At 44.1% G+C, this 18278-nt stretch overlaps 1 protein-coding gene and 2 long non-coding RNA genes across 6 annotated transcripts in view; 2 read left to right on the plus strand and 1 right to left on the minus strand.

Moving 5' to 3' along the window:
* LHFPL6 (LHFPL tetraspan subfamily member 6) overlaps positions 1 to 18278 on the plus strand; it is a 246915-nt gene that overhangs the window by 182273 nt on the left and 46364 nt on the right. The gene's annotated exons all lie outside the window — the stretch shown is intronic.
* On the minus strand, positions 1592 to 18133 carry LOC120234322. Of its 3 annotated transcripts, none has more exons than XR_005529059.1 (3): positions 17888 to 18133; positions 14846 to 15019; positions 1592 to 1760 (listed from the first exon to the last, which is right to left on the minus strand). It is a non-coding gene; the product is annotated as an uncharacterized LOC120234322 (long non-coding RNA). The 3 variants fall into 3 exon arrangements; XR_005529057.1 differs by having other exon boundaries at positions 17826 to 18133; XR_005529058.1 differs by lacking the exon at positions 14846 to 15019 and having other exon boundaries at positions 17826 to 18133.
* LOC120234323 lies at positions 14229 to 17198 on the plus strand. The gene is made up of 3 exons (XR_005529060.1): positions 14229 to 14352; positions 15512 to 15605; positions 16997 to 17198. It is a non-coding gene; the product is annotated as an uncharacterized LOC120234323 (long non-coding RNA).

Here is an 18278-nt window from a genome sequence, read left to right on the forward strand (position 1 = left end):
TATTTATTTTTATTTGGGTAAAGTTGACACACATTGCGATGTTAGTTTCAGGTGTACAACATAGTGATTCAAGAACCTTGTACGTTATGTTGTATTCACCACAAGTGTGGCTGCCGTCTGTCACCACACAACACTTATGACAGGACTCTCAGCTATATTCCTTGTGCTGGACCGCATATCCTCGTGACTTGTTTATCCCATACTCAAAGCCTGTTTCTCCCCCTCCCCTTCACCTGTTTTGCCCATCCCCCCCACCCCACTCCTCTCTGGCAACCATCCATTTGTTCTCTGTATTTATGGGTCTGTTTCTCCTTTTTGTTCGCTTGTTCATTTGTTTTCTTAGATTCCTCATGTAAGTGAAATCTTGCGATGTTTGTCTTTCTCTGTCTGACTTATTTCATTTAGCATAATACTTTCTATGTGCATCCATGTTGTTGCAAATGGCAAGATCTCATTCATTTTTATGACCAGGTAATATTTATGCACACACACACCCCTCAAGTTTCTTTATCCATTTGTCTATTGATGGATACTTGGGTTGCTTCCATATCTGAGCTTTTGTAAATATGCAATAAACACATGGCACATATATCTCTTCGAATTAGTGTTTTCATTTTCTTTGGTAAATACCCAACAGTGGAATTGCTGGGTCATACGGTATTTCTATTTTTATTTCTATTTTTAAGGTTTTTTTTATTTTGAGAGAGTGAAAGAGAGAGAGTGCAAGTGGAAGAGAGACAAAGATATAGGAAGAGAGAGAATCCCGAGCAGGCTCCATGCTGTCAGCTCAGGGATCTGACATGGAGCTCCATCTCATGAAATGTGAGATCATGACCTGAGCCGAAATCAAGGGTTTGGTTGCTTAACTGACTGACCCACCCAGACACCCCTGGTATTTCTATTTTTGAATTTTGAGGAAACTCCATACTGTTTTTCACAGTGGCTGCACCCATTTATTTACATTCCCCGTCAGTGCCCAAGGGTTCTTCTTTCTCCACATCCTTACCAACACTTGTTATTTCTTGTCTTTTTGATAGTAGCCATTCTGACAGGTGTGAGGTGGCATCTCATTGCGGTTTGGATTTGCATTTCCCTGATGATGAGCATCTTTTCATGTGTCTGCTCATGTACATATATTGTAAATATATGTTATTTTTACTTAATTTCCACTGTGTTTTGAGGAGAGTTTGCAATAGCTGAGTATAAACATCTTCATATTATGGCAGGTGAAAAGATAAGTAGTTTTTGGCATCCACGTTCACTCTTGGTTATTATGCAGAAGGAAAGCACAGTCATGGACACTTTGTTCCAGACAGGACACCTGGCACCTTTCGTTAGATCTCAGAAGGGAAACACCCGTTTCTTTCCAAGAAACTCCAGTACTGCTTATCTGTCTCTAATAATTGATTTGATGGCTACTTAAATAAGCCAATTTTTGCAAGGTGGTTCTTGAAGAAAAAAATTGATATATTATAAGCCAATTTAATAATCACATGCAAAGTTATATGTTCTGTATATGTATGTATGTGGATGAATCAGTGAATATTAAGGTAAAACACCCTTTTAAACAAATATTTATTATGTAGAAAAGTGAGCTCATGACATTTATTTCCCACTTGCAGTTCAGATCTTTTATTCGATCGCAAGCAGATATTCTTTAAGGCTTTTTGGAGTCATTTTCCTTAGCGAAGTTTTGACGCCATGGCCTAATTCTTCCAGTTTTCAATTTTTGTTTGGCCCACGCTGCATTTGGCATTTACCTGGGGAGGATCAAGAAAAGTTAGTGAGGATGTTTGTAGCTCAAGGTCTGGAAAATGGAAAGCTTGCATGCTGGGGAGTAATGCCTTAGCCTACACCAAGGTTCATGCTGAGCTACGTGTAGATTTGGGGGCATTCAGGAGCTTGGTCCGGAAGAACCAGATTCCACTGCAGAAATTCTCAGGCAGAAGATCTGTTAGAGTAGTGGAGAGATGGGAAAGTCATTAACTACTTGGCCAGCACAGACATTTTTTTTTTTAAGGGAAGGGATTCATAGAATCCAATGAGGAAAAAGTTTCTGTGGAACACAAATACTATGGAAACAGTGAAGGACATTAGCTTTAAGCTTAATGTGCATTGTGAAATTTTGTTACTAAAGGAAAATTAAAGAAACATATGACTTTACTCTGGAGATCTGGGCTACAAGACCACCCTGTTTGGAGGACATGGTCTTGAGATGCATGTTGGCCTAGTGAAGGTCAAAACCGAACTTCCGGGGCACCTGGGTGGCTCAGTTGGTTAAGCGTCCGACTTCAGCTCAGGTCATGATCTCACGGTTCGGGGGTTCGAGCCCCGCATCGGGCTCTGCGCTGAGAGCTAGCTCGGAGCCTGGAGCCTGCTTCAGATTCTGTGTCTCCCTCTCTCTCTGACCCTCCCCTGCTCATGCTGTCTGTATCTCTCTCTCAAAAATAAATAAAATACTTAAAAAAAATTTTTTTTAATAAAAAAAAAAACAAAAAACGAATTTCCTTGGCTTGTTGATGATGGTAGTGAGAAAACTTACCCAGAATCTCCTGCAGCCCCAGAGCTTACCTCTAGGCTAAAACCTGCAGTTGTTTTCATAAGTAGTCTTAAAATTTTTTAAAAATTAAATATCCAGTGTTGAAGAGAATCACCCCACAGTATTCAGTGTTTTTGTGTAAAGATATCTGAATGCATTTGGCATCTTAAGTGTTCAAGGATCTTCTTCACTGAGACCCATGATTAAATTAAATGGATGATGGGGGCCCTGGGTGATTCAGTCAGTTGAGCATCTGATTTTGGCTCAGGTCATGATCTCATGGCTTGTGGGTTCAAGCCCCTCTGCTGCCAGCTCAGAGCCTGCTTGGGATCCTCTGTCTCCCTCTCTCTCTGCCCTTCATCTCACTCATGCACACTCTCTTCTCTCTCAAAAATAAATAAACATTTAAAAGAAATAGGTAATTGACTATTTTATTCAGACTTGTGCTATTCAGTTGAGATATTAAGAAGCTTATAAACAATATTACTAATAATAAAAACAATGATATAAACAATATCATTTGATATAAGTTAAGATTCACCATGTTTAAGGTTTAATTTGTCACATTTATAATAACTGGCTATATATGTGGTTGAGTTGGTTTGTACTCAAATAATTCAAGAAATGAAGGAAATTAAACACTGTACATTTGTACATGTAGTTTAAAATGTTTGCGTTTGGCTAAATTAGTAAACAAGAGTAGTCATTGATCAAAGATCCCTTGAGAGAAATTGTTAATAGTTAATACGTTTCTCAAGAGACTAAAAAGATGTTATGAACTGGATTTAGACACTTCAAGGAGTATTTTTTTTTTTTTTAGAATAACTTCTAGGTTATTCTAGAATAACTAACTGTGCACAGAAACCACCCTGGGACAGGCTAAGTCACACACACTCCTACTGACCTGACACAGTTCTTCCTCAGACCGATTACTGTTTACTGGAAGGAAATGCACCCAATTGGATGACACCTTAGCTAACAATCTCAAGCCTTCACTGATAAAGAGTGTCTGCTGCCTTCCAAGACACAGGCCCAAGCCGGACCTGAGTGAAGCTGTGTGGAATGCCTTAGTATCACTTCCCATTCATTCTGAACTCTGGGGAGCTCGGTGACAGCGCAGAAAAATAAATTAATGTCAGTCACACACATGAGGCCTCTTCAATGTTACCCCTTATAAAACTAGTTTGGACAAATTCTGTCTGTTGCTTTAATAGGATGAGCCCACCATTACCTCAGATTTAGCTTCGAGAAAGGGCTGTTGGTGTCCCCAAGCAGCTTAGACTAATCTTCCATGTCCTTCACTAGTACTTTAACCACATGCCTTCTGTCATTCCAGAGCTCCCTCGAATTTATCCGTCCTCTCTCTCTGGTGTGGCTGGTGAATGTTACCTTAATTTGTAGCACCTGCTTATGTCATGATGCAAAAGGGCCTGAGAACTTCTTTTGGTCTGTTTGTTTATATGTAGGCTTATTGAAATTAGCAAGAACATTTATTGCCCGCTGTCTCCAATTTGGTTTGTGAAATTATCTATTCATGCCAGATGCAGGAATTGTGGTTTGTAGAGAAAGCCCCAAAAACGTTTACGTCGTCAGGGATTTGGGTGGAAGATAAGGATAAGAATGTGAGGAGAATAAATATTTTAAAGCACCCAAACAAATCTGTTTCTTCTAACACAGCTCTATAATTCATCGGGCTAATCATTTAAAAACCATCCCAAAGGCTTGATCAAAATTAGATAAAGATGACAATCAGTTTTCAAGATGGAGCTATTTCTTTCACATTTCATGAGTGAATCTAGTTTTCTGACTCACAAAAACAAAAGGCTGCTGATTTAGGCAAATGCTGCATAATGTTCAGGAATACTTGCTGGGTAACAGAATTCAAACATCCAAGCAAAAGAAAGCAAAGTTGGGCTGGGTGGCGGCAGCCTGTGCTGTATGACATAACATTTGACTGTCGGTGCCCAAGTTCACTCACACAAGTCCAGGGGAGCAAACATCCATGTATATGTGTTACTCATCACCTTGCACCCACGGTCTCTTTGTGTAAGCCCTTGTTTTTTATGACTCTGCCTTATTCAATTCTCCTATGGTTCCATATGCATTAATCCTACTTCCAAATAGATTACAATTCCCTCCTTGTCACTCCGAAGTACTTGTTAGAAAACTGATAACATTTATCACTCAAATGTTTGGTTAGTTGGCTCATTTTTAATTGGGGGAAAATATTTCAATGAAGTGGTACATATTGAATTCATTGATTTATTCATTGTTGACAAACATATATTGAGCACTTGCTATGTGCCAGGTGTGGTCCTAGCTGCTTCAGATGCTGAGATTAGAAAACCAGTCAAGGTGGGGTACCTGGGTGGCTTAGTCGGTTAAGCGTCCGACTTTCGCTTAGGTCATGATCTCGCGGTTCGTGGATTTGAGCCCCGCGTCGGGCTCTGTGCTGACTGCCAGCTCAGAGCCTGGAGCCTGTTTCGGAGTCTGTGACTCCCTCCCTCTCTGACCCTCCCCTGCTCACACTGTCTCTCTCTCTCCTAGAAATAAATAAAACATTAAAAAAAAAAATTTTAGAAAACCAGTCAAGGCATTGGCCCTAATAGGGCGTCCAGTCAAGGAGGCAGATAGCACCAAGACAAAAATGGCACAACTAATTATAAAATAAGAAAATGCTGAGAAACCTCTAAGACACAGGAAACTAAATGATAGAGGAACCTAAATTTAGGTGAAGTGATTAGTGAAGTCTGTTCTAAGAAAAATAACATTGTGGGGCACCTGAGTGGCTCAGTCAGTTGAGTATCTGACTCTTGATTTCAGCTCAGGTCATCATCTCATGGTTTGTGGGATGGAGCCCCCCATTGAGCCCTGAGCCTGCTTGGGATTCTCTCTCTCCCTTTCTCTCTCCCACTCCCCTGCTTGTTCTCTCTCCCTCCCTCCCTCCCTCCCTCCAAATAAATAAACTTAAAAAGAAAAGAAAAAGAAAGCCAGTGGTTCCCAAATGACTGCTCAGTGGAATTACAGGGAATCTTTTAAAAATACTGATGCCTGGCCCCCACCTCCAGACATCCTAATATAATTTGTATGGGGCGTGATCCAGAGTGTGGGGCTGTTTAGAAGCTGTTTGTGTGATTCTAATGCACAGCAAAGTCTGGGAACCAGTGCTTTAAGCCGAGACCTACAGAGTGTGTCAGAGTTGACCAGGTGAAGAATGGAGAGGGAACGTCATAGCCCCTCGAAGCAGGACGGATGGCACTTCGGGACTGAAGGAAGGCTATTTGCTGCATCAGAGTTAAAAAAAAAAAAAAAAAAATGGTGCAGTTGCCCCCTGACTAAGCCAATCTGGCCATGCAGGACACTAAGGTTAATTTTGTTAGATCAGAGTAGTAACTAGGAAGTTCTATTCAGGTGAGAGAAAGCCACTGCCTTATCAGCTGACTACTACGTTATAAAACACGTAGATTTCAAACACAATTTTATCACACATTTGTTTAATAAACAGCCTTTAGTAAAGCAGGCACAAAGCAGTTCGTATACTTTGTTCCTTAAACTCTACAGAGCCTCAGCTGTCTGCATTTCTAGGTGTGCTGACTTTACCGTGTAGGAAAAATATACTTGTGACAAAGAACAGCATTTACAAAGCAGGACTCCGAGCTTTCTGCTTGGCATCAGAAATCAGAAATTCTTCTAAACCAATGGCTGGGCACAGGTCCAACTAGGGATCAAGCCACAGACACCGTTCCTCCCAGAGGTACAGGAATCGGGTCTAAGGGATGCAAGAGCAGATCTGGCTGGTTTCTTGTACCTTCATGCAACAGCGGGAGTATGGCTAACTTATTTTTTCTCATGCATCTATTCTGAATATCTGAAATGTGACCTAACGAGATCCTCTTATTACATCCATCAGGCTAATTAATAAAACATTACTTTCACCAATAAAAACATACTGTTAATATTTATTTGGTATTGGCAAAGTTTCTACTCTTGATTGATACACAGGTAACGGAAGGGCTTATAGTAACTGCCTCTAGACCTGTGGCTCTTTCTGATCAGATAAATGTTACCTTTCACTCTGCCCCAGGCACTCTTCTTAGCATGTTAGCTAATGACTCCTGGGCATGAACATTTAAACTCACCAGTGATTATAATGAGGTAAGTTACAGGCTCTCTAACAAGGAAGTAATGGTCATCTCTAAGCCTGGAAAGATTGGAAAGGAGACAGGGATAAAACTTTTCTTGGATGAGAAAGCTGACACTGATTAACTTCCCTTCCTGCCTATTTCTTGAGCACAAGAGCTTATCTAGGGCAAGGACAGAAACTTGAAAATAAAGGAAGAAACTGAGAGCTGCTTGGATATTCCCTTTTCTAAACTGGCAAATGCCTTCATTGTCTGGCTCTGCGAATGGCTTGAATGGCCACTTGAGAAAAGCATTGCATCTCCCAGGTCTTACAATGTATTGACCCTTATTTTTCCTTATGTCTCAATAACTGGGGATTTAAATATTAGTCAGAAAACTCTTGAATGTCATTATCAAATTATCTTGGTATCTCCCTGCATCATTGTACACCCCGCTGGGGGAATTCCTTCCAGGAGCCGTTGGCTCTTTTTCAGTAATGAGGTGCCATCTTTGATCAGGAGAAATCAAAGTGAGGATTTGAGTACCCCGGGTCTCACAGCCCCAACCTCCGGCACACTGTGAGAGCCGCTTTCCCACAGTCGGTTCAAAAGACAAGGCAGGGATTTTGAATCTGTGTGTGATTTCTTTTTGATTCGGCTAGATGATGTAGTTTCAGCTGCTGGCTAGGCCTTTATGTTGCTTGCCGTAGTGAAGATATTTATGATGCCTTCTCCAATTCCAACCATTCTTCTGCTTTTGTTGCCAGAGGCTTCTTTTGCTTTTTCAGAGCAGATAATTTTTTTAGAGTCGCTTTTCATGACTCGGCATTTTCTAAGCGCTTTTGTATTACACAGAGCGCCTATGATCATGGCCTGTGTTGTCAATAGAAATAGAATGTGGGCCACGTGTGTCATTGAAAATTTCCTGGGAACTATATTTTAAAAAAACAAAAAGGAGCCTGTAATTAACTTTAATAATTTTTTGTAATCTAATATATCTAAATATTGTCATTTCAACATGTAACTGATATAAAAATTATTAATGAGGTTTTTACCTTTTTTTCCTCATATTTAGCCTTGGTGATGAGTGTGTATTTTACACGGGTAGCCTACCTACCCGTGTAGATGTGGGTTTGGATGAGCCCCATAGTGGGTTTCACGTGCTCCATAGCCACACGTGGCTAGTGCCTGCCGTCCTGGACAGCGTTTACATATTATCACCAAGAAATCTGTTCTCTAAATATTCCATTTCCCACTCAACTTATCATTTGGATTGACTTTTTTTAAAAAAAACATACGCTCAGATCGTTTCCACTTTTCCCAATGGGTCTATGACCAGTGGCTCCTGTTTTGGGAACAACAGGGCGAAGGGGTTTGGTGGGGCCGAGCTCATTGGCCTTACAGAGTTCACACATAAGCCTTTCCCCTCACACCCTAACCATTTTGGGTAACTGTTCACTGGAAGATAAAAGTGATGGAATCAGACTGTTGGATCATGGCGGTAGAGTATTGGCAAATCAGGAGAAGTATGAGAACGATTTGGCAGTAGAGCTCATGATACTCTTGAGAAACCTAAATTTAAAACAAATTTTTTCAGAAGGAAAAGGCTATGCATGTGTATCTCCAAAAAGCTGACATTCTCATGCTGCTAATCCCTCTGCTGTAGCACCAGTCTAATAATGACAACTGGAAAGAACAGGTGCGAGTGGAGACCGCCCCTCACCGCGCTCCATATCGAAGCTGATGGCACGAGACGGTGGGGTCATGCTCCCCTGTTGCCTCCCTATTCGTGTGATCGCAAAACTGATGAATTTCCCCTATGCAGTCAGGACAGCGAGGTCCTCCGTCAGTGTTACAGGACAGAAGTGGAGACAGAAGAGCACCCTGTACTCGTGTTTTTCTTGTTCGTGTAAGAGGGTTCACACAAATGGCTTTGGCGCTTGTGTGCACTTTTCTGAAAGTCTGAATAAGTGTTGTAAAACCTCCCATAATTAAGAGGACCTTAAGGGCTCTGTAACTGTGAGGCTTCGAATGCTCAGTGGGTCTGCTGTGATATTTGCAGTTTCACCCCACAGAGTGGGGAGGCCACATAGGCTCCATAAAGGAATCATCCAACTTAGCCTTCTATTCATTAATTATAGGATAGTGTGCTATGTGTTTAAATTACCTCTTCCTATAATATTTCTGCCTTGTTTCTATCTCTGGTGGTTAAGCTTGAGGTAGGTAAGTCTGACACAAAATATTGGAAAGGAATGAGAGAAGTTTAGGATGAACACAACAGTAGAAGCTCACAGGCTTTTTGGTGCTAGGAAGATACAGAAGGGTATCTAGTGTGGGCCATGACTAGTGCCGGCCGTCCTTATAATAGTCCTTCTGAAACAGCGCTGTCCAGGGGCACCCAGGTGGCTCAGTTGGTTAAGCATCTGACTCTTAGTTTCAGCTCAGGTCATGATCTCACCGTTCGTGGGTTCGAGCCCCGCATTGGGCTCTACACTGACAGTGCAGAGCCTGCTTGGGATTCTCTATCTCCCTTTTTCTCTCTGTCCCTCCCCCATTTGCTCACTCTCTCTCTCCCTCTCAAAAATAAACGTTTTAAAAAAATGAAACAATGGTGCACAATAGAACTGTCTGCCAGTAATGAAAATGTCTTATATCTGTGCAGTCCAGTATAGTTGCCACCAGCCATATGTGACAACTGAAGATGTGAAATGTGGCTAGTAGGGCTGAAGAGCTGGATTTCAATTTACATGTGATTGAACTCAGGCCAATTTTTATTTTTACAAGTTAGTACTCGCAGAAAATACCAACTGAAGCAAAAACTGTCCTGCGGAGGTGCACATTATTGCCATTCTAGTTATTAAACTTGACTGTTATTAATTCCACCTTGCTTTGGGTTTGCTTTCCTGGATCAGATTTTGTTTTATGTGTTTCTTTATTTTAACCCTGGAAATCAACATCCTCTGATCATGAGAGCCCCTCCAACCCCTTGGAATTTATCTTGCTCGAGATGCAAGAGGCAACGTTAGGCAATATTAGACATAGTGTTTTGACTCTATGAATTCCTTTCTTTTCCACAGCTTGATCTTTATAAAATCCAGTCCTTTTAAGACTCCATGCCTTTCCCCCTTCTGCAAACCAGAGTTAATAATTCCTGCATTGCCTTCTCAATTCTGCTATCTTTGGCTACTACTCACCAAGATGTATCTACATAAAGGTTGTTGATAAGAGTTTAGAAAGAACTTATGTACCTCCCTTCTAATTGTGGCTCCTTCTTAATGACCGCTTTTTTCCTTCCAATAAATGCTAATCAATGAATCTTTCTTGCTCCTTTAGAACCTTCTGTTTTAGCATCCTTCTCCCCAAAGAGGCTAACCTCAGTTTTTCTTCTGAGTCTTTCAGACCGTTTTGAGTAGAAATTAGTATCTCGGTACCACCTTAGACTGTGATCTGTATACTGTCTCAACCAGATGACTGTCAGTAGTATAGAAATGTGGTTAGTTACCGATTTTAATATAAGCAGCAGAATAAACCAGATTGAGTGCTATGCCATTTTGGCTTGCACACACTTGCACTGAAACTTCGAAAGCCTTTGGTTGGAATTTTTATAGCATCTGGGAAACGACAGGGTTTTTAAAACTTGAATTCTTGCCCTAATTATTGGCTTGATGAAAGACTTGCAGTTGTAGGGCGAGTTGGTGGCACGCATGTCACCTGACTGTGGGAGGTGCTCTGCTCTAGTAGACGCTGGTGGGTCTTGGCTAAATGCCATCAGTCACGGCATTCCAGAAGGCAAGCTCATATCAACACAGCTTCCAGGTTGGTAGAAGGCAGCCCTTTCCTGAGTGGCCCCAAATATGGGCTAGGAAAGATTGAAGTGTCTTACTCCACCATGTACAGAAAAGCTTTAGCTCCCTAGCAAACTGAGAAATCTAGATATTAACGTTTCTCATTATGGTGAATTAAAGGTCGAGTCTCCAGGGCAAGTCCAGAGAACCCAACATTACATGGCACTCTAATTTTTCCTTTTTAATAACTTCTTCCTCCAGAGAGCTCAAAGAAATCCACTGATCTTTCCTGAGTCATTGCCTAAGATCCATGAAGGTGCTCAGGAGATAGAATTGCTTACTCAAGACACTCAGTAAGGAAACGGGCAAAGGAGCAACAGCCCTGTTTAAAGTAGGGGTTGGGGCTAAAGTGCTTTTCGTCTTCAGTTTCCTCGAGTGTTTCTCCTCCAGGTCTCTTAGCCATGGCTAATCTGGGAGGATGGAACACAACGTGAAACTGACCAGAAGAGTTGCAAAAGATATGTCCCCGTGAGGTGTCTGCAGAGATGCTGAGACCCGGCTGCCACCCCCACTTGTCCTGGCATTCTAATGCCACCTGGCAAGGCTACTGCTACTCTCTCTCTCTCCCTCTCTCTGTCCACACACACACACACACACACACACACACACTCGTGCACACTGAGTCTCCTGAACTTCAAGATAATTCAGGAGCACAGGCTTTAAATAAATGGTAATTTCAGAATAGACTGGGTCTTTCTGAGAAGTCTCTCCCCCCGCCCAAAAATTAAGAGGTAGGAGTGGGGGGAACAGGGATCATTTTCTTCTACTAACCAGGAGCTGCCAGAAATAGGGTTCTATGGAAACGTGAACACAGCTTCAAAATAAAAGCCCATTTAGTGAAGAGATTCGACCATGCTGAACACAAGAATAAAGAGTTAAAAAAGAAGTGGCCAGCCTTGAGTTGAACCAGAGAGAAGGGGGAGATACGACCTTACTTTACCTTCTTCATGGATGGCTTGCAAAGATTAATTAGGTAAAACTCTGTACATTTCTTTAAGCCCTTTGGAGAGAAAAGCTATTTGCATATGAATTATGCTGACACCACATGTGTCTCACGTGCCATGCAGACATGGTGAACTGTGTCTGTAGTGTAAGTGTGCTACTATGTCCAGGCTCTAAAGATGGGCATCCCTGGCTGACCTTAGTTCTCTGACCCAGCAGTAAGGCAGAGACGTATGGTAAGGCAAGTGGCGTCTGAGTGCAGTCCCCTCCTTGAACTTTAGCCTTGTGCTTGGAGAAGCTGGAACCCTTGTGCATGTCTGTTTGGGGAGGCATTTCCTTAAGAGACATATGCTGTGGAGGTGGGGGTTCAGGGCCCGAGTCGGTTAGGAAACTGAGAAAAGAACTTTCTCCATTTTTTTAAATACCTTTCCTTTATCAACATGTTGCCTCAGAGGGTAAAATAATTAAAGAGTGAGAGGAGAAAATAGTTTTGACTGGGTACACTAGTTTCCAGGGCTGCTGTAAGAAAGGGTCACAGACAGTATGGTTTAAAACAACAGAAAGTGATTCCTTTGCAGTTCTGGAAGCTGGAAGTCTGAAATCAAGGTATGGGCTGGGCTCTGCCTCCTCTGAAGGGTCTCTGCCCCTCTTTGCCTCCCCCTAGCTTCCCGTGGCCCCACGTGTTCCTGCCTTGTGGCAGCCTGACATCCCATGTCATCGTCACATGGCTGTCTTCCCTCTGTGACCAGGTGTCTTCTTCGAAGGACACCAGTCATGTTGGATGCAGGGGCCTGCTTTACTCCACAGTGATCTCATCTTACCTCATACATCTACAGCAACCGCATTTCCAAATAAGATCACATTCTGAGGGACTGGGAATTAGGACATATGTCACTGCGGGAGAGGGGACACAATTCAGCCCGCAATACCAAGTTAGGGTAGTTTCCAAAAATACTGAGGAGCCGAACCTTTCCCTCATATAAAAGATCATATGGAAGCGCGGTATGAGAGGAGGAAAACCAGTGCCTCCCCGGGGAAGGAACAGTGGAGTCCAGGGCCTTTATCTCTCCACCCTTCCAGATCTCCTGGCCCCTTTCCCCGGCTCCTGTGCATGCTGTTTAGACACCACAGAGATCCCCCGAGGACTGTGAGGGGCACACACAGCACGGAAAGCTGTGGACCTAGATATTGCATTGGGGTCCCTTTTCAAGTAAAATCCCATTCCTGTAAAGCAGGCACATTTCCAGAGCATGCATTCTAAAAATAGTCTCTTTGCAAAGCTTGTTTTGTTTGAAAGCGGTTGCATTTCCTTTGTTTATTGATTTCACTATGAAGGAAATAGAATCTACTCGGAAAGCAAACCTCCCCCAGGATCACCTTAGTGTCGTCACCAGCAGTCACTCAAACAGAGTTGGGTGAAAAGCTTCATACAGGTCTGGGGGTGATTTTCTTTTCCCCTCAAGTTGAACAGCTGCATTAAAATCGTGGCGTGCAGTTCACCCTGCAGAATCTCACTCTCCCCTTTCCTAAAGACTGGGAAAGTAGGAACTCATCCTGGGAAGGACTGACACAGACTGATTCGCGGGGCCCCTGGGTGGCTCAGTCGGTTAAGCATCCGACATGATCTCAGGGCTCGTGAGTTCGAGCCCCGCATGGGGCTCTGTGCTGACAGCTCAGAGCCTTGACCTTGCTCCAGATTCTGTGTCTCCCTCTCTCTCTGCCCTTCTCCCGCTTGTGCTCTCTCTCAAAAATAAATAAATATTTAAAAAAAAAAAAAGCAGACTGATTCGCAGCTAGTCCCACCCCTGGGGGCGGGGGTGGGATGGGGGGTCGGCGCACCAGGTCCACCAATAGAACCAATGACTCCCCAGCCCAAGCTCAGGCCCAGGCTCGCACAGCATCCCGCCCCAGTGATGGAGCCCCTTGGGAACAGCTGCCCGGGATCCTGGGAAGCATGCAGACGCGCCTGTCAGGCGCTGGGAGGCTTCGGATCCCCTTGGCAAGGAGAAACACCGAGGTTTTCAGACGGCTAGATGCCGCCGAAGAGCAGGCTCTGGGAAAGCATGCGCAACAGCCCAAGGGGAAAGTCCTAGTGTCACCGCCATAAAAGGCGGCTTTAAATGGTCTCAGCTGATTCATATTTTTAGAAAAGGGTTTCGACTCAGCCTGCCTGCCTACAGTCCTAGTGCCAGAACCAGCAGCGAAAGGGAGGTAAACACGGTGTCGTGGCTTTCCTGCCTCTGCCTCCCTGGAATCCCTTGGCGGCGCAAATCAGGCGGGACAGACTTTGATGAGCACCTGCTCAGTTCCGCGAGGGAAGGCGGCATGTGTCCGAGGCTCTGTCCTCCCTTCAACTTCGGGGTGGGGGATAGCTCCCCTGCAGGAAGCCTGGTCTGAGCCATCTGTCACACCCCCGGGGACGGCCCTGAGGGCGGCATGGCGGACAAGGCCGCGTTTGGGGCCCGCTGGGGAAGTCTGGTCTCCGTCGCAGGGGCGCGCTGGGTGCCTTCCGGCCCGTGGGGCCCCTGTGCCGGCCGCATCCGGTGCTTTCCTCGCTGTGCAGTAGTGTGGCATCGCCGAAAAGAGTTTGGGACTCAGGGATGAGGACTATCGTTGCATTTCTGATTCCTTTACTAACCGTGACTGCGAGCAGGTCCGCTTTCGGAGCGGCCGCCTCGGCCTGTTCTTCTAACCGAGCGCCGCAGACCCGGAAGGGGGCGGGCTGGTGTGCGGTGCGCATGCGTGAAGGCCCAGGAGCCCTGGCCCCGCGGAGAGCCTGCGCCGTTTTGGAGACAGCATTTTTTATACAAAACAGTAAAAGTTATCTGTGGAGTAGGCCGGAAAATCCCTTGATAAGAAGCCCTGTCTCAGAGGAGGACCGATTCAAGGCAGGAGCCCTGACTCCGTAAGGCATGAAGTTCTCTTCTTTAGAAATATTTTGATGGAAAAGTTTGAGAAGCGCTAGATTCGGTCGTCTTGATGGTCCTTTTTGTCTCTTACACTTGAGAGCTTAGTTCACGACCTTAAGGTCCCTTTGCCCACTAAGTAAAGGCCAGCTTCCTGGGCGCAGAATTAGTGACGACCTGCAGCGTCCCTGAGCCCGTCCCCACTGCTCGGGCACCGCTCTGCTCTCGCCCTGAGTCCCACCCAAGTCTGTGGTTCCCGCCTCAGACTTGCACTTGCCCCTCTCCACGCCCTTTGCTTCACCTGGGATGACAACTTCCGCTTCTTAAAACCCCACTCATGCCAGCCTAATTCATGGGCGGAGATCAATAATGTTTTACTCTTCTCTCTCTCATATATATACACACGTATGTGTATGCGTGTATATATATGGTATTTCTCTACCAAATTAATAATTACTGTATCTCTTGCTTCAGTCCCTGGGTATATATTACCTGATGTTCGGCGTCAAGTTCTTTATGTAGAATTCTTATTCAGGTAACTAGATCATCAGGCTAAGAATGGGAATTCCTGATTCTGTCTTCTGCAAGTTCTACTCTGAAAGATGCAGCTCTTACCCATTTGGGGGTTTGTTTCTACATTGGTTTTATGAAGCCTCTTTGGAGAATCTATTTGAAAAAGATACAAACTATTTCATTATGACTGCTTAAGATAATATTTTAAATATTCAGTGTTTTTTCCACTGAGAAATACTTTGTAATTATGTTTCAATTTGTGTTTTTTAATTATTTTGCATTTTTTAACATTTTGCACATAACATTTTGCAGAAAGACACTTAAAGACAGAACTTTAAAAATAGAATTAAGTTTAAAAAAACACTATTGGATTGACTGGAAACAAACTTTCAAATACTTTCCAAACTTGTTTTGGAACTGATCAGTAAATCACAGATGGAAAAGTAAAAAGTTTAAGTTATCCTTGACATTTCAGAGGGAAAGAAAACAGAAAAGGAAAATCATTATAGCTGTCTCAAAGAAATTGCTTCCAAATTGTTGTCTGTCAGCTATTCCAGATGGCTTTACTGTTTTTTTGGTGGAATTGATGGTATTCTAAAAAGACCTCAGGAAAATAAATGAGGTTTTTCTTTTCTGATATCCCAGAAGGTAGAAGGAAAAAAATCTCTGTAAAGAAATGTCTGTCTTAAGTCTGTTTGCCACCTGTACCACCTCCATGGCACCCATCAGAGATTTGATGGTATGTTCATACTCTCTAAATTTTTTAGTGGTGAACAAGGTGCTTTAATAAGTATATAAGTAGTGAAAATAATGTATATACTAAGCAGGAAAGTTAGTAAAAACCTTTTATAAATGTCTTATAGTCTAGTAAAAAATATATGTGCATATTGATGTGTATATATTATACTCAAATAATAATATTGGCTACATGTGGAATTATATATGGCTGTGTATATGTGTACATATGCTTATGTATGTTTGCATATATATGCATATATAGATACAGTAATCCATACAGCAACCTTTATATGGATTTTATTCCTATTTTACTGATGAGGAAACATGTCCAAGAGACGGGCAAGAGAGTTATCCAGGACCCCAAAGCCAGAGGGGCGAGTGGTCGTATGCCAAGGCTGTGCGCTGAATCACCCCACACCCCTGCAGCAGTGTTTGTGGAATGTGTGTGGCGCCTGGGTCTCCCTGTGGCATCAAAACCAGTTGGAAAGACCTAGATTCAAGTCTCGCCTCTGCTCTGATAGTTTGTCAAGACAAAAAATGCGACAACGTCAGGCTTTCATTTTTTTGTTAGGAAGCTAGCAAGTCATGTCTGCTACTAGAATATCTAGAAGTTAAAGAGAAAGCGCCATCTCACTGCATTATAGCCTTGTTTTCATTATGACATAGGATTTCCACTCCGTGTTCCCTCCATTACATTTTCAAATACCCTTTGAATTTGCTTGAGCTTCGAACCTTCAAGTGACTCACTGGCAGGTTGTAAATTGCACGGAGGGCTTGTCCCTCTCAGTTTGTAGAAAGTCGCTCACTGACTACTCATTTCATCTTGGTAGATTTTACTACTACTTAAAAATATGCCAGGCATCCGACTTTAGGGTTGTCATGGGGCCTCCAATTGAAGTACTTAAGGACCTTAAAAATAAATAGGAAGATAAATCCTTCTTATCCTGACACTTTTTTCCTAAGTCAACTAGAAAGAAATGAACAGAGTTTGGAAGCATGGAATTGGTCTGTTTGTGGGCACTTGATGTCCTGGTGAAGGGCGCTAGTAAGGAGAGAGGTTTTACTCTGCCTCCTCGGTGCTATTATGTCAGAATGAAGCAGGATCCTCAAATCCCTTTCCTGGGGAGCTGAGGTAAAAGCCCCAGGGAGCTCAACACTCCTTTGGAAGGTTCTTCTACCTGAGTTCTCCACTGTCTTGGGTAATTTTATGATATTATGATGTCAGCATTTGGGAGGGTGAGGTTTTCCTCCACATACATGGTCCTTTCTCTGTGGGCTTATGCTGAGTGACCCTGTCATGTGTGAAACTGCCCAACCACCGTCTACTGGAGCAGCTACCGTGCCCTGGGCAGCTGGCGTGCTCTACTCAGGTCATCGTGCCATCCCTGACAGGTACAGGGGGCTCTATCCACGCTGGCCACGAGGAGACCCTGACGCTCAAAGTCAGCAACCTGTCCGAAGCCACCACCAACCAGCGCCGAGTCTGGTCCACACCCAAGGGCATCTGGCTCCCGGCCTCCTCCCAGCCATTCCTCTACAGCAGGCTTCCAAGTCAGGACCCCATTTGAGTGAAAATCTAGCCATGTCCCTTCTTCAGACTCTGGATTTTCATAATAATTAAAAATATATTAATATTGGGTGCCTGGCTGGCTCAGTTGGTTAGGCGTCTTACTCTTGGTTGGGGCTCAGGTCTTGATCTCACAGTTTATGGGTTCGAGCCTTACATTGGGCTCCATGCTGACAGTGTGGAGCCTGCCTGGGATTCTTTCTCTCTCCCTCTCTCTCTGTCCCTCCCCTGCTCATGCTCTGTCTCTCAAATAAACATTTTTTAGGGGCGCCTGGGTGGCTCAGTTGTTAGGTGTCCGACTTTGCCTCAGGTCATGATCTCACAGTTTGTGGGTTCGAGCCCCGCATTGAGCTCTGTGCTGACAGCTCAGAGCCTCTTTCAGATCCTGTGTCTCCCTCTCTCTCTGCCCCTCCTGTGCTCATGCTCTGTCTCTCTCTGTCTCAAAAATAAAATAAATTTAAAAAAAAAAAACTTTTTTAAAAACCCTTAATATATTAATATTTCTTACAGCCATATGAAAAGACTCATTCTCTACTGCCCTTCTCCTGCCTCCCCGCCTTTCAAGGGAACATGGTTACTCACATCCCACTAGCTCCTCAGACATGCAACCCTGTCCCCAGCCCCCAGACCCAGACGTCCGCTGCGGTTCCTCACGTGATCCGCATGGAACTCGGGCAGCTTGATCCCACCGCTGTCTCCATTGAAATAAGACACACCCGCAGGTCCGTTCCAGTTCTTGCAGGAGACAGTGTGCCGTGGGAGCCTCTTCCCCGGCCAGCTCTGCGCTGCTGGGCCCTCAGTCCCGTCACCGGTGAGGCCGGTGTCAGCTCACCCAGGGCCCCTGGGAGGATGACACAGGGAGCGCATGGGGGCATCCGTGCTATTTCTCACATGCAGAGCACATCACTTACAGGCCTGAGGGAGAGGGAACGGGGAGTTAGTGTATTAGCAGGAATCAAAGCAGAGACCTCTAGGTATGTCAGGGGAAGGGTCGGAGGTGGACGGGCATGGCCGTCGAGTTTATGATGCGATGCTGTGATGTGTTACCTGGGAGACTTTGGACACATGCACCATCTGCCCCACAATCCCAGAAGTCCCACAGGCCTG

Source organism: Hyaena hyaena, unplaced genomic scaffold (genome assembly GCF_003009895.1).
Source record: "Hyaena hyaena isolate Hyena2069 unplaced genomic scaffold, ASM300989v1 scaffold_106, whole genome shotgun sequence".
Classification (NCBI taxonomy): Eukaryota; Metazoa; Chordata; class Mammalia; order Carnivora; family Hyaenidae; genus Hyaena; species Hyaena hyaena.